This window comes from Chiloscyllium punctatum, chromosome 20 (assembly GCF_047496795.1).
Source record: "Chiloscyllium punctatum isolate Juve2018m chromosome 20, sChiPun1.3, whole genome shotgun sequence".
Classification (NCBI taxonomy): Eukaryota; Metazoa; Chordata; class Chondrichthyes; order Orectolobiformes; family Hemiscylliidae; genus Chiloscyllium; species Chiloscyllium punctatum.
The window spans coordinates 14,293,020-14,305,125 of NC_092758.1; the positions used below are offsets into that span (position 1 = coordinate 14,293,020).

A 12,106-nucleotide genomic window follows, 5' to 3' on the forward strand; every position below is an offset into this window, starting at 1 on the left:
GTGTGTACACTGTGGGCTGTGGGATATTAGGTGCACCTATTACTCTTTATTTTAGATTAGAGTGGTGCTGGAAAAGCACAGCAGGTCAGGCAGCATCCGAGAAGCAGGAAAATCGACATTTCGGGCAAAAACCCTTTAACAGAAATGGAGGCCCGAAATGTCAATTTTCCTGCTCCTTGGATGCTGCCTGACCTGCTGTGCTTTTCCAGCACCACTCTAATCTAAACTCTGGTTTCCACTTTTGCCTATCACCCTTTATTCCCAACTGTCCTATTAGTCTGCCATACCAGCTCTGGGAATGTGTTCACCTCATAACAACCTGTTGTTCTTGGCTATGTTTTATATAATTAATTTATTCGTTCACGGGGATGTGGCCAGAATTTATTGCCCATCCCTGAGGTCTGTTAAGAGTCAACCACATTGCTGTGGGTCTGGAGTCACCTGTGGGCCAGACCAGGTGAGGATGACAGTTTCCTTTCCTGAAGGACATTAGTGAACCGGATGGGTTTTTCCTGACAATCAACAATGGATTCATAAGAACATAACTAGGAGCAGGAGAAGGCATCTGCCCCCTCGAGCCTGCTCTGCCATTCAATAAGATCATGGCTGATCTTTTAGTGATCTCAGTTCCACTTACCCGCCCTCTCACTGTAATCCTTAAATCCTTCCCTGTTCAAAATAAAATCTCTCTTAATTTTAAAAAAATTTACTGAGGAAGCCTCAACTACTTCACTTGGCAGGAAATTCCATCGATTCACAACCCTCTGGGTGAAGAAGTTCCTTCTCAATTCAGTCCTAAACCTGCTCCCCCTAATTTTGAGGCTGTGCCCTCTTGTCCTAGCTTCGCCCACCAGTGGAAACATCCTCTCTACTTCTAACTTATCTATTCTTTTCATAATTTCATACATTTCTATATAGTCACCATTACTCTCTTCATTCCAGTTTCTTTTAAATTAAATTCAAACTTCGTCATCCTCCATGGCAGGATTAAACTGGCTCCCCAGACAATTCCCTGGGGCCTCTGCATTAACAGTTTAAGTGATAACCCAACAAGGCCATCCCCTCCCCAACATATTCGGAAGCCTCCCATTTTCCATTCCGCCCAAATACTACATCTCATCCAAAATTGTGTGTCATAACCGGCACCAAAATCCTGTTCCTCGGCATGGGCTCCTGATTTGACGACAGCTCAATTTGAAAAGCCTCATTCAGGTTTTCAAATTCCGTTATGTGAGCTTGCCCCTCCCTTTTGCTGTAATCTCCTCAAACTAAACAGCTCACTGATCTGGGAGCTCTTTTAATTCAGTCCTTTTAACATATTCTCAATTTACACCACGCCAACATCGGTGGTCAACAGTCAAAAAGCCTTAAACTCTGAAATTCACTCCCTAACCCCATCTGCCTCTGTCCTTTCAGATGCTGCTTATGGCCGATGCATCTTGGAGCATGCTAGAGCTTTATCATTCCTATTTTTATTCACTGATGTGGACACCACTGGCAAGGCCAATGTTTCTTGTATGTTCTTGACTGCCCTTGCACAAGGGATGGTGAGCCGCTTTATTGAAGTGCTACAGTTCACCTCCTGTAGGGGTACTCACCGTAATCTTAGGGAGGCAGTTCCAGGGTCTTAACCCAACAACAGTGAAGGCACAATGATTAGACTCCAAGTCAGAATGGTGAGTGACTTGAAGGGGAATTTACAGGAGGTGATGTTCCCATGTATCAGCTGCCCATGTCCTTCCAAATCATAAACGTTGCAGATTTTGCCTGTGTTGCAGAAAGAGTTTTGCCAAATTGCTAAAGTGCATGTAGTGCATCTTGTAAATAGTACACAGTATTGTGACTATGTGTCGGTGGTTAAGGGAGTAAATAGTGAAGGTGCTGGGTGTGATGCCAATTAAGCAGGCTGCTTTGATCTGAATGATCTGGATCTTGAGAATTGTTGGAGCTGTACCCATCCAGGCAAGTGGAGAGTATTCTATTACATTCTTGACTTGTGTCTTGTTGATGGTGGACAGGCTTTGGGAAGTCAGGAGGTGAGTTACTCACCACAAAATGCCCAACCTCTGACCAGTCCCTATGGTTACAGTATTTATATGGCTGGTCCAGTTCAGTTTCATGTCAATGGTGACCCCTCGAGTGTTGATAATGAGTTGATTCAGTGATTGAAATGCTATTAGTCGTTAAGGGGCAATCTTGGATTATTGCATGTTGGAGATGGTTGTTATCTGGCATTTATTTGGCATGAATGTTACTTGCCACTTGTCAGTTCAAGCCTGGACATTGTCCAGATCTTGTTACCTTTGGGCATGAATTGTTTCAGTATCCCATGATTGCGATTGACAGTGAACATTGCACCCTCATTTGCAGACATCCCCACCTCCATTTTCAGATGGAAGAAAGGTGTTTAATGAAACAGCTGAAGATGGTTGGGCCTGGGGCACTGGAGGTTGTTGACTTCACCATCCAACAAAGCAGCCCAGATTTGTGTTTTCAAAATCTGTGAATCTCGGATATTTCCATTGGCGATGTGTTCGGATGTGCCCAGCGTCATAATTCTGAAGAGAGATTTGAGGTGTTATGTGCATGTAGGCATTGTGTAATGTGGCTGTATTTGTATGCCTGTGTGTGTTTGAATAACTTTGAGTGTTGCCTATGTGTGTGTTTCTGTGTATGTTTTGTCTGTGTGCGTGTTTGAGATGTATCTTAATTAATGTCTGTGTGTTAATGTAAGCCTGTGAGTGTGCATGATTGTGTTTGTTTGTGAGTGTATGTGCACATGTGTGCATGTAATTGTTTGTACATCTGTATGTGTGCATTGTGTGTGTGCATGAGTGTGTACGTATATGTGTATACTTGTGTTAAGCATCTTGCAATCATGGTTCTATGTTGAATATTAGTAACTACAATCTTCTGGTGTACAAAGATAATTACAGAAAATGTCTTAGTGTGGTTACACTCTTATCATTGTGAAATAATTGGGAATTTGATGTATTTGGTTTTGGAACAATGGGACTAAGTAGATGGAATAAATTCAGATTCAGTTTGTTCACTATTTCTACAAAAGTAACCCTTTTCCACCCCTCAGTAACGGTGGTGATGTAGTTATCATTGGCTGGGTCTGGAATAAGGAGCCATTTTGAAAATGTCTCCAACCTGTAACTCGGTTCTTTGGTTGTAGCAAACCTGAAATGAAGGGTCAGGACTCAGAGTGAAGCACACAGTGAAGCTACTTGGATGAAGGGAGGAAGATGCAATTGCTAACTTTGTTGATGTCACAAAGATAGAGGTAGGAGGGTAATTTGTGAGCAGCACATAAGAAGGCTGCAAAGATATAAAGGGCTTAATTGAGTAAAAATTGGCAGATCAAGCATAATGTGGGAAAGTGTGAACATGTCTACTTTGGCTGGAAGGAAAGCAATGTACTATTTAAATAGAGGTTGCAGAACTCTGAAGGACAGAAGAATTTAGTGTCCTGGTACATGAATCAGGAAAAGTTAGTGTACAGCTACAGGAAACCATAGGGATGGTGAATGGAATATTGCAAAAGTACAAAAGTAGAGATGATTTCTTTTGCTATGATTGTACAAGGTATTGGTGAGACCTAATTTGGAGTGTTGGGTACAGTTTTGGTCACCTTATTTAGGAAAGGACGTAACTATATTCAAAACAGTTCACTTGACTGATTCCTTCTTTGGGGGTGTTATCCTTTGAATATGTATTAATTGGAGTTTAGAAGAATGTAAGGTGATCTTACTGATGCATGATCCTGAGGAGACTTTACAGGGCGGATGCTGAAAGAATGTTTCCCCTTGTGGGTGAGACTCGAACGAAGGGGCACCACTTAGAAATAAGTCGTTTCCCTTTTAAGACTGAGATGAACCTGAGATGAAAAAAGGCAAACGTGGTTTAAAAAAAAAACTTTTTCTCTCTTAAAGGATTGTGAGCCCTTGAAACTGCTATCCAAATGGAGCAGTAGAGGTTGGCTTGTTGGGTATTTTTTAAGGCAGGTATACATAGATTCTTGACTAACCAGGGAGTCAAGGATTATCATGAGTAGGCTTGGAGTCAAGGTCACAATCAAATCAGCCTGTGATCTTGTTGATGAACAGAACTGATTCGAGGGGCAGAATGGCTGATTCCTGATCCTAACTTGAAGTGAGAACATGCTATTGTAAAACAAGAGACAGTATTATGTTCAAGAAAGAAAGGGGGATGTAGAATTGCAATTTTTTGAAGTCAGGAAAAGGTTATGGGTCGAGTCTTGGTTTCTTTGAAGAGTTTGTGAGGAGGGAGAGGGTTGGGCACTCCAAGGTAGAAAACCGACAAGGAAGTGGCCGTTTGGCCCATTTGCTTCAACTCCACTATTCATCTGGGTCATGGCTAACTGCACCTTAACCCCACCAGCTCGTCTTTAGGTTTGTAACCCTGAATACCTCATCTGTTCACCACTGGCTCACAGCCTCACTGTCCTGTGTATGAAGTACAGGATAACTGACTTTAGCAAGACAAAACTGCAACTCAATGGGGCAGAGGGCTTGGTTTACAGGGTATCTGCAGGGTAGACGGTGATGTGGTGATCATGTTAAGGGGCTAGTTATCCAGAGACCAAGGGTTCAAATCCATAAGACCATAAGACATAGGAGTGGAAGTAAGGCCATTCGGCCCATCGAGTCCACTCCACCATTCAATCATGGCTGATGGGCATTTCAACTCCACTTACCCGCATTCTCCCCGTAGCCCTTAATTCCCCGAGACAACAAGAATCTATCAATCTCTGCCTTGAAGACATTTAGCGTCCCGGCCTCCACTGCACTCTGCGGCAATGAATTTCTGGACAAATTTAAATTCAATGAATAATTTTAGAATTGAAAGCTTCTCTCAGTAGTGGTGACGATGCAGCTGTCATTTATTGGAAATCTGCCACCCTGACACAGTCTGACCTACATCTTTCCAAGAATGATTCCCAAGATGAGAAACTTCAGTTATGAAGGTAGACTGGAGAAGTTGAAGACCGTTTTCTATGGAGAGGAGAAGACTAAAAGGAGATTTGATAGAAGGTGTAAAAATCACAAAGTGTGGGACAAAGTAGGTCAGGAGAAACTATTCCCTCTCAGAAAGGGGTTGAGAATGAGAGGTCGCAAATATGCATTCATTTGCAAAAAAGGCAAATGTGCTTTAAGAAAAACCTTTTTTTCCCCACAGTGAGCAATTAGGGCCTGGAATGCATTACCTGGATTGTGGTGGAGGCAAATCCAGTTGGGGCATTCTATTCAATATTGAATAGTAATTGAATGTCCAAGATCATGAGGGGAAGGGGGAACGTCGCTGAGTCATACATTCATATAGAGTGATACAGCATAGAAACATGCCCTTCGACCCATCACGTCTATACCGACCAACAAGCAACAAACTACATTAATCCCATGTACCTGCACTTGGTCTAGAGTCTACTATGCTGTGGTATTTTAAATGCTGATCCAGTTGTTGCCAGAGTCCCTGTGCCCATCACTGTCTCAGGCAGCAAGCTCCATATTTCCACCACCCTCTGGGTGAACTCTCCTCGAAACCACTCACTCCTCACCTTAAACATATGCCCTCTGGTCTTAGACATGCCAGCCATGGGGAAGAGGTTCATGCGACCTCCGCCATCCATGCCTCCCATAGTTTTGTGTAACTCTATCGAAGCCACCCGCCAGCCTTTGTTTGCATAAATCAACAGCGGCATTACCTACCTACATTCCAACAGTGACGTCACTGGTTGCAAAGTGATCTGTGAAATCATGAAAGGTGTAGTGCAAGGCTTGCCTGAGTGTTTTCAACATGGATTTAGGGACAACTCTTAGGGCTAACCATGATGTCCATTCAGAGAGCAAACACAGGATTGGCCGAATGACTTCCTCCTGTCTCCTAATCATTCGGTGACCTGATTCCAGACTCACAGCAAACATGGCTGACTCTTAATTGCCCTCCGCAATGCTGAAGCAAGTCACTCAATTCCAGGGCAATTAGGGGTGGAAATCAAATGCTGACCTTACACCAATGCCCATGGAATTGAAAAGAAAGAAATGTCAAGAATCATCTATCAGCTAGACCTTATCTAGGGAGAATCAGAATAGTTTAACAGAATGGTGAGGATTAATCTTGGAGGCAGAGGTCCAAGCTCAGGGGTTGTTGGGAAAATAATCTCGGTATCCACAAAGCAGGCAGCAGACTGTTGAGGGGACCCAGTTACAGCAGAGCATACCAATCGTTTCTCTCAACGTAAATTAAAATTGGATTGTAAAAGATTGCATGCCAGCAGTCATCACTCTTCCTGTGCCTTCAGGATGTGGTGTGGTTGGCAAGATATTCATTGCCCGTCTCTGAGCATGGTGCTCTGATTGTGATGCCACTGGACAGTGATGACAGAGCACACAAGTTCACATCTCACCCTGGGCAACATCACCCTCATCTCCCTTTCCCCCTCAAGCTTGATGCCAGTCCCTGGATGAGACACTTTGACTGAGGCACCACACTGCAGGATGAGGGAGCCAGGAGCATACTGAGGGAGAGTCTCCCTCTGGCTACCCTTGAAATACGGAACAATAGAAATCTCTTAATGCAGACGGCACAAGTCGTGTAGAGCTTTAGTGGGGCCACATTTGGAATATTGTATATAGTTCTGGGTTGGTACACCACCAGAAGGATGTGGAGGCTTTGGGGAGGGTACAGGATTAGTTCACCAGCATGCTGCCTGGTTTAGAGAGTATTAGCTATGAGGAGAGATTGGACAAACTTAGATTGCTTTCTCACTCGAACATCAGATACATCCTGATGGACATTTACAGAACTATGAGAGGCATGGATAGAATGGATAGTTGGAACCTTTATCCCAAGTAGAATTGTCAATTATTAGGGACGTAAGTTTGAGGTGAACAGGGGTAAGTTTAAAGGAGATGTGAGAGGCATGCTTTTTTACTCAGAGGGAGGCAAATGCCTGGAATGCGCTGCCAGAGGAGTTGGGACAAGCAACGTTTAAGAGGCATCTTGACAAATACATGAGTAAGCAGGGACACAGACAGCATAAAGGTTTTTAGGTTAGAAGGGCATCATGTGTTGGCACTGCAATTAAGGATGGGCAACTAGTACTGATTATTTTATAAATTCAGTCACGAGATGTGGATGTCACTGGCCAATCAGCATTTACTGCCCATCCCTGGTAGTAGTTGACACAACTAATTTATATCATTTTAGAGTCAACCACATTGCCATGTGTCTAGAGTCACACTTAGGCCAGGCCAGGAGAGGGTGGCAGATTTCCTTCACTTGAAAGACATTAATGAGCCAGGTCTTTTTTTCCAACAATGGTCTCATGGTCATCAGTAGATTCTTAATTTCTGATTTTTTAAATTGAATTCAAGTTTTACCATGTGCCCTGGTAGAATTTGAACCCAAGTCCCCAGAACATTAGCTGACTTTCTGGTTGCATCGTCTAGCAGGAACGTTGCTTGGCCATCACCTCCCCTCAAAAGTCTTGATTTTGCCAGAAATGTCCACACCCCACGAAAGAATAGCTGAAAAAAGAAAGCCACACTCCCCACAGATTGAGAGATTATTAGATATTAAGGAAATAAAGGGAATCGATGATAGTGAGGGAAAATGGTATTGAGGTAGAAGATCAGCCATGATTTGGTAGAATGATAGAACAGTTAGATGGGCTGAATGGCCTACTCCCACTCCAAGTCTGATGTCTCTGTGTACCTTTAATGTAGTCAAATATCCCAAAATGCTTCATAGGGATAATTATCAAAACAAATGAACACAGAGCAGGATAAGGAGATGTTAGGACATCAGGTCAAAACCCCACTTAAAGAGAACACTTTTGGGAAGTCTCTTAAAGAGGGGATGGAGGTGGAGAAAAGTAAAGGGTGATACTGAGAGATTAGAGTGAGTCTGATGAGGGCCAGGTCAGCAATATGGAGTGATTCTAGTCAGGGATGTTCAACAAAGCCAGAACTGGAGGAGCACAGAGATCTCAGAAGGTTGTGGGGATCAGATTATAGACAAGGGGACAGAGGGATGTCATCAGGAACATCTGTCAGCCAGAGTGATGAATGAAGGAGTTCAGCAGGGATCAGGTTGCAAAGGAGAGAGAGAGAATCCACAGGAATTATATCAAACCAATTTTGAATTGTTACTATCAACTTCAATGCAATACTGAAAGACCGCCACACTGTCAAAGGGTCAGTACTGAGAGAATGTCGCACTCCCAGAGGAGCAGTACTGAGGGAGTTCTGCGCTGTCAGAGGGTCAGTACTGAGGGAGTTCTGCACTGTCAGAGGGTCAGTACTCAGGGAGTGCCGCACTGTCAGAGGGTCAGGACTGAGGGAGTGCCGCACTGTCAGAGGATCAGGATTGAGGGACTGCTGCACTGCTAGAGATGCACATTGGATGAGTGTATCTCTGTTGTAGGCTCTGTCCTGTACAAGTGCTGCATTTTGAAAGTAGCCGTACTGAGAGCATGCTACTGTACCAGAGGTCTTAACCTATAAATTAATATGAGGCCTTGTTAGTCACACAGACTGAGACATAATATCACAGTGCATGAATGGAAGAAGGGCAGAGGGATGTCATCCTGGTGTCCTCTTGGCATTGTTCCTTTAACCCAGACCACTATTAAACTAAACAGGCTGGTCATCAATCTCATCTGCTGTTTGTGAGTTGTCACAGAGTAAATGTCGGCTGCTGCAGCTGCCCACTTCACAGTCTCAGCAATTCAAATGTAATGTGTTATCTGTGAAGCGCTTCAAGATATCCTGTGTGAATGAGTGTGTGCGTGTTTGTGTGTAGTGTGTGTATATATGTGTGCAAATGCATGTGTGCCTGCACAGAGCAGGATAAGGAGACATTAGGACATTAGGTAAAAACGACAGGTGTGTGTGTTTGTTTATGTACAGGTGTGTGTATAGACATGTGTGTGTGTGTATATATGTCTTGCATGTTTGTACACACCCGTGTGTTTGTATGTGTATGTGTTTGTTTGTGTATAAATATGTGTGCGCGCCCATGTGTGGTGTGTGTGTTTGTGTGTATCTACGTGTGTGTGTGTGTGTGTGTGTATATGTGTGTGTGTACATGTGCATGTGTGTGTCGGGGTGTGTGTGGGTGTGTGACAGAGGGACAGAGAGATGTGTGTTGGGGTGTGTGTGGGTGTGTGACAGAGGGACAGAGAGATGTGTGTCGGGGTGTGTGTGGGTGTGTGACAGAGGGACAGAGAGATGTGTGTCGGGGTGTGTGTGGGTGTGTGACAGAGGGACAGAGAGATGTGTGTCGGGGTGTGTGTGGGTGTGTGACAGAGGGACAGAGAGATGTGTGTCGGGGTGTGTGTGGGTGTGTGACAGAGGGACAGAGAGGTGTGTGTCGGGGTGTGTGTGGGTGTGTGACAGAGGGACAGAGAGATGTGTGTCGGGGTGTATATGGGTGCGTGACAGAGGGACAGAGAGGTGTGTGTCGGGGTGTATATGGGTGCGTGACAGAGGGACAGAGAGATGTGTGTCGGGGTGTGTGTGGGTGTGTGACAGAGGGACAGAGAGATGTGTGTCGGGGTGTGTGTGGGTGTGTGACAGAGGGACAGAGAGATGTGTGTCGGGGTGTGTGTGGGTGTGTGACAGAGGGACAGAGAGATGGGATGTCACTGCACTTTCTTTGTTTGGATTCAAAGAAACAATGAACATTTTTTTAACCGATCAAGTGACACTCTTTATAATCAGTGCCATGAAACATCACCCAATCCCATCTTCACAGTCTCAATTTAAAATCAAAATATCAACTTCAGAGAATCATTGTTTAAAGTAGGAAATGTAAAATGTCTTCATCTAGGGCAGTTTGAGAAATGGAATTCAGTTCTTAAAATATCTGCAAATATGGGGCCTCTGGTGGAGAGATGTCAAACCAAAGGCTGTGCATGTTGGGGGAGCTGTTGTCTTCCGAGAATTGTGAAACATGACATGAGTGCCAGGGTTGGCAGCAGGAGAGGTTGGCACGTGCAGGGCTCGTCAGATCCAGAATGGGCAGGTTCCTGGGGAATGTGAGGGTGTTTGGTTTGGGTTCTGAGGGGTATTAGGAGTTTGGGGTTAGTGCAGTTGAGGGTGTGTGAGGTACATTGTGAGTCAAATGAATGAACACTCAGGGATTAGAGTAGGTTTTCCAACCCACGCTGAGAAACAACTATCCAGCCTTTGGAAAATCCAGGCTGTGATGATGGGCTCAGTAAAAATGGAGATGAAGCAGGTCCGTGGGGAGGTGACATCGTCACCGGGTGAGTAATCTGTAAACCAGGAAGTGTTCCACATACCTGTGTTCAAATGCTAGCACTGCAGTATTGATAATTCAGTAAAAATAATCGAGGATTCAAAGCCTAATGATCAAAATGTTCATTCTTGGGAGAGTAGGGCCATTCTTAAATGAGGAATCAATCAGGCTAAAAGGGGTCATGAAATAGCTTTAGTGAGTGGAATTAAGGTAAATCACAAAGCATTTTATTCTTATATAAGAAGCAAGCGGGTAACTAGCTAAAGGATAATGAAGGAAGGCTGTGTGTCAGACCTGAGAGAATGGGTGAGATTCTAAATGATTACTTTGCATCAGTGTTCACTGAGGAAAGGGACATAATAAGTGTTGAGATTAGAGATAGAAGTTTAATTAGTCTGGATCATGTTGACATAAGTAGGGAAGATGTGTTGGGTATGCTAGAGGTTATTAAGGTGGACAAATCCCCAGGACCGGATGGGATCTATCCCAGGTTGCTGAGGGAGGTGAGAGAGGAAATAGCTGGGGCCCTGAGAGATATGTTTGTGGCATCCTTAAACACAGGTGAGGTGTCGGAGAACTGGAGGGTTGCTCATGTTGTCCCCTTGTACAAGAAGGATAGTAGGGATATTCTGGGTAACTACAGACCAGTGAGCCTGATGTCAATGGTGGGAAAGTCGCTGGAGAAGGTACTGAGAGATAAAATCTATTTATACTTGGAAAAGAATGTGCTTATCAGTGAAAGGCAACATGATTTTGTGCGGGGGAGATCATGCCTTACCAACTTAATAGAGTTCTTTGAGGAAGTGACCAAGTTGATAGATGAAGGAAGGGCTGTTGATGTCATATACATGGACTTTAGTAAGGTGTTTGATAAGGTTCCCCATGGTAAACAAATGGAGAAAGTGAAGTCACATGGTATGCAGGGTGTTCTAGCTAGGTGGATAAAGAACTGGTTGAGCAACAGGAGACAGAGAGTAGTAGTTGAAGGGAGTTTCTCGAAATGGAGAAAGGTGACCAGTGGTGTTCCACAGGGATCAGTGTTGGGGCCACTGTTGTTTGTGATATACATAAATGATCTGGAAGAGGGCACTGTTGGTATGATCAGCAAGTTTGCAGATGACACAAAGATTGGTGGAGAGGCAGAAAGCATAAGGGACTATCAGAGAATACAGGAGAATATAGATAGACTGGAGAGTTGGGCAGAGAACTGGCAGATGGAGTTCAATCCAGGCAAATGTGAGGTGATGCATTTTGGGAAGTCTAATTCTAGAGTGAATTATACAGTAAACAGAAGAGCTTTGGGAAAAGTTGATGAGCAGAGAGACCTGGGAGTTCAGGTCCATTGTACCCTGAAGGTTAATGAACAGATGGATAGAGTGGTCAAGAAGGCATATGGTATGCTTGCCCTCATCGGACGGGGTATTGAGTATAAGAACTGGCAAGTCATGTTAAAATTGTACAAGACATTGGTTCAGTTGCATTTAGAATACTGTACAGTTTTGATTGCCACATGACCAAAAGGATGTGGACACTTAGAAGACGATGCAGAGAAGGTTTACGAAAATGTTGCCTGGTATAGAGGGTGCTAACTATGAAGAGAGGTTGAGTAGGTTAGGATAGTTTTCATTAGAAAAAAGGAGATTGAGGGGCGACCTGAGTGAGGTCTACAAAATCACGAAGGGTATAGACAGGGTAGATAGAGATAAGTTTTTTCCCAGGATGAAGAATTCAATAATGAGAGGTCACGCTTTCAAGGTGAGAGATGAAAAGTTTAAGGGGGGTACACATGGCAAGGACTTTACACAGAGGGTGG

The 12,106-nt window shown here is 44.0% G+C and overlaps 1 protein-coding gene across 1 annotated transcript in view; it reads left to right on the forward strand.

Moving 5' to 3' along the window:
• The window catches only part of LOC140491773 (tyrosine-protein kinase ITK/TSK-like), a 78,330-nt gene that overhangs the window by 546 nt on the left and 65,678 nt on the right, over window positions 1-12,106 (forward strand). The gene's annotated exons all lie outside the window — the stretch shown is intronic.